Source organism: Cricetulus griseus (assembly GCF_003668045.3).
Source record: "Cricetulus griseus strain 17A/GY chromosome 1 unlocalized genomic scaffold, alternate assembly CriGri-PICRH-1.0 chr1_0, whole genome shotgun sequence".
Classification (NCBI taxonomy): Eukaryota; Metazoa; Chordata; class Mammalia; order Rodentia; family Cricetidae; genus Cricetulus; species Cricetulus griseus.
The window spans coordinates 258,757,063-258,769,390 of record NW_023276806.1 but is presented as its reverse complement, the minus strand read 5'-3'; the positions used below and the strand labels follow the sequence as shown (position 1 = coordinate 258,769,390).

Here is a 12,328-nt window from a genome sequence, read left to right as displayed (position 1 = left end):
TGGGGGTGTGATTTATTGCCTCCTAGGTAACGTGCCATAGCATATTAGCTGCCAAGGTCAGCTAGGGAGTGTGGCTTTTTTTTTTTTTTTTTAATCTTGTGGATTGAATTGCTTAAGTGTTAATTTTAAATACTTTTATCATAAATATTTAAAGCAAATAACCAATTTCCACTTAATCATAAACCATAACTCTTATTAGTCTGAAAGCACTTGCATGGAAAATTACATATCACTTTAATGTATTTTCTGTCTGTTTTTATGTCTATATAAAATGACAGCTCACAGATGCATGATGACATCATCATCAGGGAGCCAAAGGGAGCAAAGGAAATCATTTCTGAACAGATAACTTCAGCTTGGTGCTTTTCTCTATAGAGTCAGCCCCAAGATCAAGGACAGTTGACACTCAGTTCCTTCAAAACGAGCCCCAAGTTTGAATACAGTGTCCTCCAAATGTCCCCTGGCATCAATGAATGTGATTTTTTTTTAAATGCTACATTAGTTTCCTCTAGTTCATCCTACTCAGCTCCATTGCCTTTTCCCTAATGTTGTGTCCAATTTTAAATGACTTGAATGATGGGCCTTCCGTCTTTTACCTTGCCCATGTAACCCCTGAGTGCCCAGAACTCCTGGGCCTCATTTCCTGTGACAGCTGTACTGTGGCAGAGCATGTGAGACTTTAATTGCTGCCTAATAGGCTATAGCAGCCCGAACATTTTATTAAGAGGGCATTTACAATTAGCATTATTATTCCAGAAGATGCCTTCACACCGCAGTTAAACCATGCTGAGAGTGTCTGCCATGGAACCTAATTTCACCACTTTCTTAATTTCTTCCCATTATTCCTAGTAATGTATGTCTCAAGCCATTTTATATTCTTTCCTTTGTACCTGTCTGTTTGCATAAATAATTTTCTTTCCTTCCTCTGTGTTTTTCACAGAGTATTCTGATAGCCATGTATGTATATGTATATATATATGTGTGTGTGTGTGTGTGTGTGTGTGTATGTTGTCACACACACACTGAGGATATATAATGTATATAAAGCACAGTTTTTTTTTTAGGGTAACTTCTTTTTGGTATTGGGGTGAGTGTGTGGCCAAGCACGCACAATCACACTTAGCAGATGTGAGTATGTTTGTTTGTGTAGAGGCCAAACTTTGACTCTGGGTACCTTTTTTATTGTCCACCCCCTTTTTTTTTTACACAGTATCTCTCACTAAATCTTTGAGTTTGCCACCTCTGCTAAACTGGCTAGCAAGTACGATTGTAGTAATTCACCTACCACAGCACCCTGCACTGGGTTTTTAGGTGTGTGACAACACATCCAGTTTTTATATGTGTCCTAGGGATGCAAACCTACATCCTCACGCTGGCATCACAAACACTTTACCCATGTCACAGCCCCAAAATATAGTGCCTTTTAAAAAGTGTATGTTGATGGATCCTATAGAAATAGACAATATATCCCTTTTTGTCACAATGGTCAAGACAGAGGGGATTTTAATGTCTTTTTCCTTCAAAACCTGAGTGTGTAGGCCAGTGGTTAAGTATTTGCCTAGCATGTGTAAAGCCCTGGGCAGGGTCTCTAGCACCATACAGTTCAGCAAGAAACCCCTTCATTTTCTCCTTTGGTCATTGAAATCTGTCATTTCTGAAACAATCTATTTCTAAGACTATCATGAAAGCCAGATCTCAATAATATCCTTTGAGAAAGGAACTTTTTCTCTTCGGTGATGATATTTGAGGAGCCCTGCCATCATTCCATGGCTATTTGATTCTATTGTATTTTAAGTAATCTCCAACCTGCTGACGGTTGTCACTTAGAAACCTCTATAGTGGTTTTTCTTTCTTCTGCTATATCATCAAATTCTTCAGCTTCACTCCTGCACATTCGGATTATGATATTATCCCACTATCACATGGCTGTCTTACAAAAAGGATTTGGCTTTTGTTGGTGTTTTAACAAAGGTCTTACTATGCAGCCTTGGCTGGCCTGGAACTCACTATAGGTAGACCAGGCTGGCCTTGAACTCACTGAGATTCACTTGCTGTACGTAGCCGAGATCAAAGGTGTTCATTAGTATACCACACCCAGCCCACAAAAAGGATTTCTGACAAAGAAAACACTGCCTAATTGAGATTGATTTGAGTCAAACCTTAAAAAGCAAGTTTCAAACTCTGTGCCAGTTGGATAATTTCAGGTAAATATTGTTTAGTGAGATTCAACAATCTTTAAACATTGTTAAATTCCTGTGTACAGCTGTAAAAATTGCCTTTTGTTTTTCCACAGTTATTTCTTCAGTTTGTAAATATTTTTATATATCCTGTGCACTGTACTGGGCATCTCACCGGGTGTTTTGAAAGGGAAACTGAACAGCACATGAGCTGTGCTTTCAAAGAGACCTGAGTTTTCAGTGAAAGTGAACACTTACCACTGTATGGTGTGAGGCATACTACAGTAGAAGTTGACACCCTGAGGTGTGAGACACACTACAGTAGAAGTTAACACCCTGAGGTGTGAGGTACACTACAGTAGTTAGTTAGACATCGGTGAGGGAGACACAAATCCTCCTTGGATTGAGTGGCCATGGAATGTGGTATTATAGGAAAAGTTACAGTTCATTCAGAGAGTCAGAGGGAAAGGCATTCCCAAGAGCCAAAACCCCGTGTATGAGGCACAGACACATAAAGTACTCTGGGAAATGACCCATGATGTCAGACACTGGGCATAAGGGAGAAATAGTTAGTAATGGTGCCAGAAAACTAAACAAAGACACACTGAGAAGGTGGTCCAGCAGCCCAGCACTCTAAAGGAGCATTAACCCCAAAATCATTAGTCTGCTTTTGTAGTGGGCATTTTCATATGTGGCTGTGTTGTGTTTGTTGTGGTTTAGGCTGTGATCTTTTAATACAGTTCCTCATGTTGTGATGACCCCAGCCATAAAATTATTTCATTGCTGCTTCATAGCTGTAATTTTGCTACTGTTATGAATTGTAATTTAAATACCTGTGTGTAAATTAAATATCCAATGATCTTAGGCGACCCCTGTGAAAGGGTCATTCGATCCCAAAGGGATTGCATCCTACTGGTTGAAAACCTCTCCTCCCCAGACTCTGAACATGCTACTCTTCTGCCTTGGTGTTCCTTTGCAACTTCCTTTAGCCTCCCCCTTCCCATCTCTCAGTCCTCAGCAACCACATCTAGGAAGCATTTCTTGGTTGTCCCTGTCTGAGTCAGATGCCATTGCCATGTGACGCCATGCTGCTAGTGTAGCTTGTTTGCAGGATATTTGCAGATTGGTATTGAAGTTCCTGTCTCTATTAAACAGTGGGCCCTATAGGAATTGACTTGTTCACATTCATCTCCTCATGTAAAAGGGCTCAACGTGTGGTGGTTGCTCAATAGAAATCTAAGTAAACTGTGGGAAATGCACTCATTTCATGTTTTTGAGTACTTGCAGTAGCCCACCCCCCTTACTGAACATTTACTGTGTATCTGATTCCTATAAATTCCCTTAAATTCGATACCATTACTTTCTCCTCTACAAATGAGGAAGCAGGCTTCCAGAAGGCAAATGAACAAGCCGAATCCGAGATGCTCACTCAAGTGTCTTTATGAAACTGATACCTTACAATTGCTACTGGTTACCATTGCCTCTGGTGATTGTTAACATAACTCTTTAAAAGATGGGATCTTGGGTAGTTTTGTCATTTGTTTTCTTCCCTGACATTTAATAACTTTCCTAGTCTTCCAGTGCAGATGTAGACTCAGGTGTTGATTCAGTTTGAGAATTAGAAGGGGGTCAACCTTGCTGCCCCATCATCTCTCCTTGCAGAGTAGCAGTGGGAGCCCACAGCTTGAACACCCTTCCTGAGGAACCTGCTTTAAAATGAAGAAGGTGACTTTCTTCCACTGCCCTGATACTGTAAGCAGTGAAGTGATGCTGGCCAGAGCAGGGGAAGGCAAAGCAAACCAGAGTAATCTGCACAGAATTATCCGGCCCTGGATAATTGGGCTTTCTCTGGATTTTTTTTTTTTTTCTGAGATTTGGCATTGGAATTATTGAGGGAGGCTCTGTTTCCCTGGGCACCAAGACAAGTGGCACTTTCAGTCTCTGCCATGGTCATTTGGATTCTGCATTGTGAGCTTGGATGCCTTGTCCTTCTGACAGGGACTCCAGAAGGGAAAGGAAGCTGGGTGAGCCCAGATGACATAGGCTGGGTTTCTGCTGCAAGTCAGGCACAAGCTAACCTTTTAATGTACTGCTGTGGTTCCCTGTGTGTGATACAAGCTGAGAACCAGCTGTGTGGCAGGAACCAACCTGAAAGATGAAGACACTGAATGGAATGTAAATGCAGCTGAGCTTCAGTGGCTCCCGGAGTGGGACTGACTCCTTCTAGCGTGGGTGGACTTGGTTTCCTGAGACTGAGCAGTGTCCTGAGATGGGACACTGGATGTGTTAAAACCAGACCAGTCCTGGACGGACAAGGATGGGTGGCCATTATGTTTAACTGGACTCTACTGAGCTGGACAAATTGATAAGAGTTGAAACATTTTATCTTGCCTTAGTCCTAACTCGTTCACTGGCCCAGGAAGACAGCCAACCTGAGGGTTTCTTGGGGCTTCCTGGGACAAGCGAATGGACCCCGCAGAAACTCTGCCTGCGCATTTGGCTCCTCCTGTTTCCCACATAGAGCCCTTGGCAGCCTGTCTGCCTTTGCTTGCTTGCCTACCCTAGCCTTCTGCTCCCTCCTGCTGCTGCAGTAGCTTCAGGATTGAAGAGGGTGCTTACTGTACTTCCTCTAACTTTGGCATTTACTTCCCATGGCTCAGCTCAGATGCAGTTTGGCTGAGCTGGGGTGCTCGGGAGCATCCAGAGGGCCCACAGCTGACTCTTTGAGGTCCCCTGCAGCAATTGTCAGCTGAAGCAGCAGCAGCAAAGGAAGGGTATATGGCAGATATGCAGGAAGAATACCAGACAAGTCTGCGCTCCAGAGGGTGGAAATCAGCCCATCTGCATGTGGGGCTGGTGATTGTACTGGAGAGTGGGAAGGGAGGAGATGGTGTTTTCCACAGTTATCACGATAAACAAAGCGGCCAGGCCAGCCTGTGCAGCTGTTTCAATATGACGACAAGCTGAATTACTTTATCTTTACGCAGTGGGAATTAACACATCCCCTTTTTCTACTGGAGGGACAGAGACTGAAGCTAACAAAACTAGTCAGTCATTTGAATCTTTCTGCCAAATGTGATAATTTACAGGACTGTCTGGACATATCCTTGTTTGGACATTTAATTAGTGAAAATAACAGCCTACAGGATGAAATGGCTGAGTTGGCTGAGACAAGCATTTGAGGACCTGGTAGAAGGAATGGAGCTGAGAGGGCTCAGAAGCAGCTGCAAGGTAATGTTATTTTGAGATAAGGAATAGAATTGTAGCCCTAGGGCTGAAGTGGGGATGAAAATGGGGGCAAAGTAGTTTTTATGGCACTACTTACCCCTTTTTGAGTGGCCACAACTGTTTAAAGGCTAGAGGTCTCAGATTCAGTAAGGCCAGCAGAAGTCCTTGCTTGGACCCTGGCTTTACCAGACTATCTAAAGAGATGGGTGTTCCCTTATGAAAAGTAGAGAAGGTTTTGGGTGCTGGTAACAAAAGTGAACACACATCGGTTCTCATACCCTTCAGAATTAAACTCCCAGCAACAGAGCAAAGGGATTTTGTTAGTAATAAACTCTTAATACGGAAAATGGGAAGAGGAAGCATGAAGCCGATGAACAGGGGCTTAATGACAAAAGAGGCTGAAGAAAATAGAGTCCAAAGCTGTTGAGTCCTCAGAAAAGGCACCAGGCACCTACACAGTGATAACCTTAAACCAGCAAGAGATGACCAAAAGGAGGATTGGGTGACTAGATCTTTGTGAAACAAGCATGAACTCTAGGCCTACTGCATACAACTTGAGTGGCTCTCCCCAACCAGAGTAGAAAACTAGGAATTTAACTGATAAGGGTAATATAAGGGGTTGCCAAGCTAAGTGGGGGACACAACATAGTTGAGAATGCTATACTACACACACACACACACACAGAGAGAGAGAGAGAGAGAGAGAGAGAGAGAGACAGAGAGACAGAGAGACAGAGAGACAGAGACAGAGAGACAGATAGACTTAGACACACACAGAGAGAAAGAGAAAGAGAGTGGGGGGGATAGTTTCTGGTCTTCTTTATCACTTGCTTCTACAACACTAGCAGCCAGGTCCTTATCTTCCCTCTACAAGGGAGTTAGAAATGTCTCCCTAGCTAATCTGGCCAGCCCAAGAGGGATGAGCTGAAGAATCTGAAAGTGGGCTTTCTTTGACAGCTGGCCTCTTTAGGGAACCCTAAAGTGAAGCTAAAGCTCTCTCACTGTATCTTCAGGTTTCCTATTGTGTGCCCAGTTCCCTTTTTCACAACTCAATCAAAAATGAGACATCAGAAAACTGGTAAAATACAATGCTTAAAACAGACAGGAAAAACGTATATGGAGAAATTAAGCTTGAAAAGCCATTGCCACCTTTAGAGATATTAAACTACACATGACAATTTTATACCAAGAACAGGATGCCATGAGTAGGAACAGTTGGAGAATAGGAAATGTGGTTAGAGATTTAATATATTAAAGCAGATGTGGAATTCTCCAAGAAAGAAAACCAAAATGATGAAAAGATGGCTGAAGAGAATGTCTAAAAATAGAGGTCAAGGTTAGAGGTTCTGACAATGAAACTTCAAGTGTCACTGAGAAAAAGTCCAGAAGAAGAAGATAGTACTAAGGATTGGAGAAATTTTACCTGGACTGAAATATATGGGTTCCCAGATTGTAAAACTGACCCCAAGATGTATCTTTATGTAATTCCTGATGATGCAAGCATATAGATGACCCACATGCTTCTATAGCAGGCCATGGTTTAAAGAAGAAAAAGAGAATTCAGGTCAGATGGTACAATGGTGGTTTAGTAGCAAAACCAGTTGACCAACAATAGAATATTGTCCCGAAAGCTCTGAAGGAAAATGCTTGGCAGTTCCAAGTCCCACACCCAGATACAATGCCAGTTGACTAGGAAGGTACACTGAAGGTTGTTTCAAGTCTGTAACTTCATCACCCAGGAACCGTTTCTCAGGAAGCGTTTTTGGGTAAGTATACTCCACCAGAGTCGCAGAACAAAATGGAAGACAGCTGGAGAGAATTGAAAGCAGTTGTGGAATGGACTTGAGGGTTTAGGGAGAGAGGGCAGCTAGGCTCGGCTGAGGCTGCTCAGGAGGCCTTGGAAGATAACTTAAAGAAATTACTCGACCTCCTTGATGTGTCAGAATGTTGTAATGTTGAGGAAGTCACTGGAAGGAAGGGTTTAGTGTAGAATTCCTAAAATGAGGGAAAACATAAATCTCTTGAGCCGTGACCTCATGGTGTCACATACATACCTGTAACCCTTCCATTTGGTAAGCTTAAGTGGGCAGGTTTCTTTTGAGTTTGAGGCCAGCCTGAGCCATTTCTAACTGGGAAAAGCCTGTGTAGGAATTATGTGTAATAACATTTACATAGTCATAATGCAAACAGTAGGTATTGACCCAAAGTTACAATCCACATTGGGGGATGGGAAACAGTGGTCGATAAAGCCTAAAACCAGAAGATCAAGAAATAGCATCAGAAGCTTGTTGATAATAGATGCAAGATAAATCCTAAAGTAATGAATTAAAGCAGATAACAGTGGCTCCTCTGGGGAGGGGAGGAAATGGAGCAGGATGATTTGTCATAGCAAGCCTTACAGGCAATTTGACTTTTAACTATGTGCACTGATAATATTATTTTTTAAATTAAAGAGAAGCAAACAGTAAAGGCAGCTTTGGTTTGTTTGAAGAGGCCAAGGACCAGAGGCTAGCAGTAGCTTCTAGAGATGGGACGGAATCTTTTTTTTTTTTTTTTAATAATTCATTCTTTTAAATTTTATTTTACATTCCAACCACAGTTCTCCCTCCCAGCCTTCCTTGCTTCCTCCCCAGCCCACCCCCAGTCCATTCCTCCTCATGGGTAAGGGCTCCCATGAGGAGTCAACAAAGTCTGGCACAATAGGTTGGGGCAGGGCCAGGCCCCTCTGTCATGCATTAAGACTGAGCATGGAATCTCACTGTAGGGGATGGGCTCCAACCAGCTAGCTTTTGTACCAGGTTTGTATTGGGGTCCTACTGCCAGGGACCCAGAATCTTCCTGTTAATGAGAAAACAAAGCAAAGCAAAAACTTCTTTTACAATAGCATGTTACTCTGTGTGTGCACTCTGTCCCCAAATGTTTCTTTTCTTGAGTTTGTGAAGCAAGTGTAAGGCTTGGCGTTCTCTCTGACCCCCGGCTTACCACTGATGCTGTACCAGGAGAGCCCAGGGGGTGAATGGTTGAACTCTGAAGACATTTTGGGGAGGGGAAGAAAAGCCTTGCTAAACTGTTTCCACCTCCCAAGCTGCCTGCTAGTCCACAAGAGATATGGATAGAGGATGGCCTACAGAGTGAACCTTGGCAATGCATAGGACTCAGCACCATAGGTCTGTACCAGCAAAAAAGACCTGTAAGTTGATTGGAAAAACTGGCAGGTTTGAATAGCCTGCTGTCAACTTAGCTCTTGCTGCAAACAGCCCTAGAGACTGGATAGTGCCATTTGGAGCATCTTCCCGTTCCTGCTTTGCTTGCTTTCACATTCTAAAGACCAAGTCTCTCATAGCTGTAGCATTGAAACTACTGCCATAATCTGCCTCGCTGTTTGGAAATTGGAGTATAGGCTTCTGTGGCAAAATCGGTCACACACTAGACTATAGCAACTCTGAGGGGTGCACTGTATGTGTTCATGCTCACTGTGGCTCGTCCTTGTGTGTCTCCTGTGTTTGCCGTTTCTGAGTGTTGGTTGGCGAATGCCCTCCTCATTTTCTCCAGTATTGTTTTTATTTACTTTCTATTCTGCCTCTTGTTGAGAGCTGTACATAATTAGACTGCTCTTGATTTGTGTGCCATGTAAATTGCTGCCTTGCTTTTCCCCATTGCTCCACCCCTTCCCTTTCCACTCTGAGTAGAGGTACCCAGTTCCTCCAAGGCAAGAGGAAGGTCCCTGAAGATTTCTGTGAACATTGGTGACTCCAGGCATTAGATGGAATACTTGGGGCTTTGGGAGTTGAGTGAATTTCCCCAGTTCATTCTGGCTAGTGTTCTGAGGGTCTGTTGCCTGGACACAGGTTCCTTTAGGTAGGTGTAAAGGACACAAAGCTTTGGGGGTTACAGCTTGTCAAGCTTTACAATCTCCAGTCTGATGATAAGACCATTGACATGATATTTAGTTGTGTTTACATGTGACATACACATATGATAACACGTCTGAACATGCGTTATGACTGACTGCATGTCAGTATGGACTGTGAATGTGTGGTGTGTTCAGAACTGTTAGCTTAGATTTGAATTCCAGTGCTGCTTCTCAGCAGAATGGAGCAGAGGCTGATGTCCTCCGTCCCTTCACTCCCTGGCACTCTCAGTCACTATTGCAGTTCTTCAGGCAGCCAAAGTTTGCCTTCTTAGGAACCTTAAATGTTCTTTGGAGAACCAAACTGCTTTCTTGTTTAAACCGTTCACAACTAGCATATTTAACCACACAAATGTTTAAACCGTTCACAACTAGCATATATAACCACACAAACTAAGGACCTTGAGAAATTTATTTTGTTGTTTTTGAGACTTGGCATCTCTCAGCAGCCCAAGCTGCCATTGAACTTATAGCAGTTGTGATCCTTCAGCCTCCTGGGTGCTGTGATGACAGCCACGAGCCACTCTGCCTGACCATTGTGACTTATGCATGCATGCATGCACAGAGCACATTTGGATCACATCCATGACTCCAAATTCTTTCTCTTCCTGTTTACCCCACTTCCTTCTCTGTTCATTTGCCTGTTCTAAAAGAAGAAAGAATTATTCTGTCCTTAAGGTTTGTTGCAGTGAATGGCCTGCGCCCACCCTAGTTAAGGGGGAAAGAAACATTTGCCCACCTTGATCCATGACCCCCAGAGGAGGTATGTTTTATCAGTCACAGTCATGAAATGAGTTTTTACAGATTTACAAGGAAACTAACAGATTGTCTCGGGCCTTTTCCTTCAATGAATACTTCCACTATGCTCATTTGTCTGTGTTGGTGGAAGTTCACAGCCTATTGGGTAAACTGGGAGAGATAATACAGCTGTTGCCAAGATAGAGCTAGGAAGTTCTCTCCCCACCCTCAGCATGTTGGGCTTGGGGAAAAGTTAATGAAGAAATGGAAATGTTAACTTTGGTAATTTCGTCCTATTTGTTAAGTTATACTTTGTGTTGGTCTCAGATGGTTTATTGAGTAATAAAATTGGTGATTTCCTCACATTAGCAGCATACAGAGAGCAGGATTGGCTTACTCCCGGCGTTTTGTCCTCTCCGTGTCCATCCTCTGTCCTTTCCTTCTTTCTTTTCTACTTGTATCTCAGATTTAATTTCATTTTATATATACCATCCTCCTTCCTCCTTATAATCTTTTGAATATTACAATCTGAAGAGAAGAAAACTAAACCATGAAAAGCATGTTTTTCTAATGAAATTCAAATTGGTTTCTCTCTCTAAGCTGTAAGAAGCCTGTGTGGTTGGGTTTTTTACTTTGTCCTACTAAGTGTCTGTAGTATGTTAGGTAGACCTGGGCCTCAGACTCATTCATGTTGGGCAGAACTGCTTATGTCTTCCCACCTGACTCAGCCTTCACCCCCAGACAGTGGTTTATAACTGTTTGACCTTCTAGTTAAGCACACTTGTCTATGATGGGTAGTTAATCTTGTAAACAACAGATAATTGTTTGATTTTTTTAAATTTGTTTTCTGTTTCTTGACTTTAAATGTAAGTTCATGGGGAGGGATTTTGGAGTAGCAGGCACATAGCAAGTGCTCAGTAATACCATTTGCATAGGCTGTTGATCACTGGGGGTGGGACAAAGGGAACCCTTTCTCCTTTGTGTTTGTTTGGTTTGGGTTTTCCCAGTAGGACTTTGAAAGGCCATGTTTGTTTTGAGAGTTCAAGATGAAGCTGCCATATGTGAGTGAGTGGGTGTGGAGTGCTCCACCCTTCTCTCCACTCCTACCTCCCGTGTAGAGCCCAAGATAGATGAAGAACTTGATCCACGTATTCCCTGGGTCTGTCTGCTCTTGCCTGTGGCCTAGTGTAAATGTCTCCAGATCAAGGCTTATGTCCTGTCTTTCCACTCAGAGCTTAGTATAACTTTTTGTAACTGGAAGGTGGATCTTAAGGATAAATTTACTAAGGCTACCTTTAAGAGCTTACATGCAGAAGTGGAAAATTAAATAAACTAAATAAACTTTATATCTTATATAATTTACATGATTTATACAAATACTACATTTAGTTTGGGGGATAATAATTCCAAATACAGTTTTGTAAGTTGAAGGTGTTAGACCCCTGGAAAACTCAGGTATCCGGGGTCTACGACCCCGGTCAACCTCAATCACTAGGCGGATTCGAGAGCTTGCTGCAAAATGCATGAGGCTTTATTGTAATTTAATGAGCTAACCCCATGTTAGCTCGGGTCTTTCACCCACCCACCATGGCGGATGGCTAGGAAAGACTCTGAGAAGCCACAGGACCAAGATCTTATAGGGCAGCGTAAGGGGAGTGTCTAGGGGTACGTAGAGGCTCACGATTGGTTTGCCTCCAGGCTTGGAAGGCTTGCCCTGTATTGATTGGCCAACTGGTTGTTATGGCCCATAGGCCCTCTCAGGGTGGTTGCTATGCTCTGTGTGTCATTGCTGTGTGCTTGTCCGTAAAGTACACCCAGGGTCGTAAAGCATAGCACCACCAGCTAACTTCTGATTGGTTCCTTGTCACGAGGCAGGCTCCTAACCTCTAGTGACTAAGACAAGATCATAGAGCACGTGTTCGGCCGTTATGGCTGCCGAAAGGGAAGCTGGTCCCGTCAAAGGCAAATGGCAATGTTAGGCTCCGAATATCTGAGGGACAGGGAAACTTACTGTTCAAAATTCACTTGTGCTTCTTATGAGAAACAGCAGACGCTTAGATCTGTGTTGGTGGCTTTCTGTTTGGAGAACACTGGGTTATTATTTTACCCATCAACTTTCCCTCCTTGTACTGGCTTCTCTGTTGCATCATTTTTTTCAGGAAAACAAGATGGCTTCTTATTTTGTTTGCACTTCAGGTTGAGTATCTTGGAAGCGGGAGCATCATTGCTCCCTCCACAGGCCCAAGGCCACACAGCAAGGGGCCTGGTTGCTCTC

The 12,328-nt window shown here is 43.1% G+C and overlaps 1 protein-coding gene across 2 annotated transcripts in view; it reads left to right on the top strand.

The window, feature by feature from the left end:
- The window catches only part of Btbd9 (BTB domain containing 9), a 354,247-nt gene that overhangs the window by 215,640 nt on the left and 126,279 nt on the right, over positions 1 to 12,328 (top strand). The gene's annotated exons all lie outside the window — the stretch shown is intronic.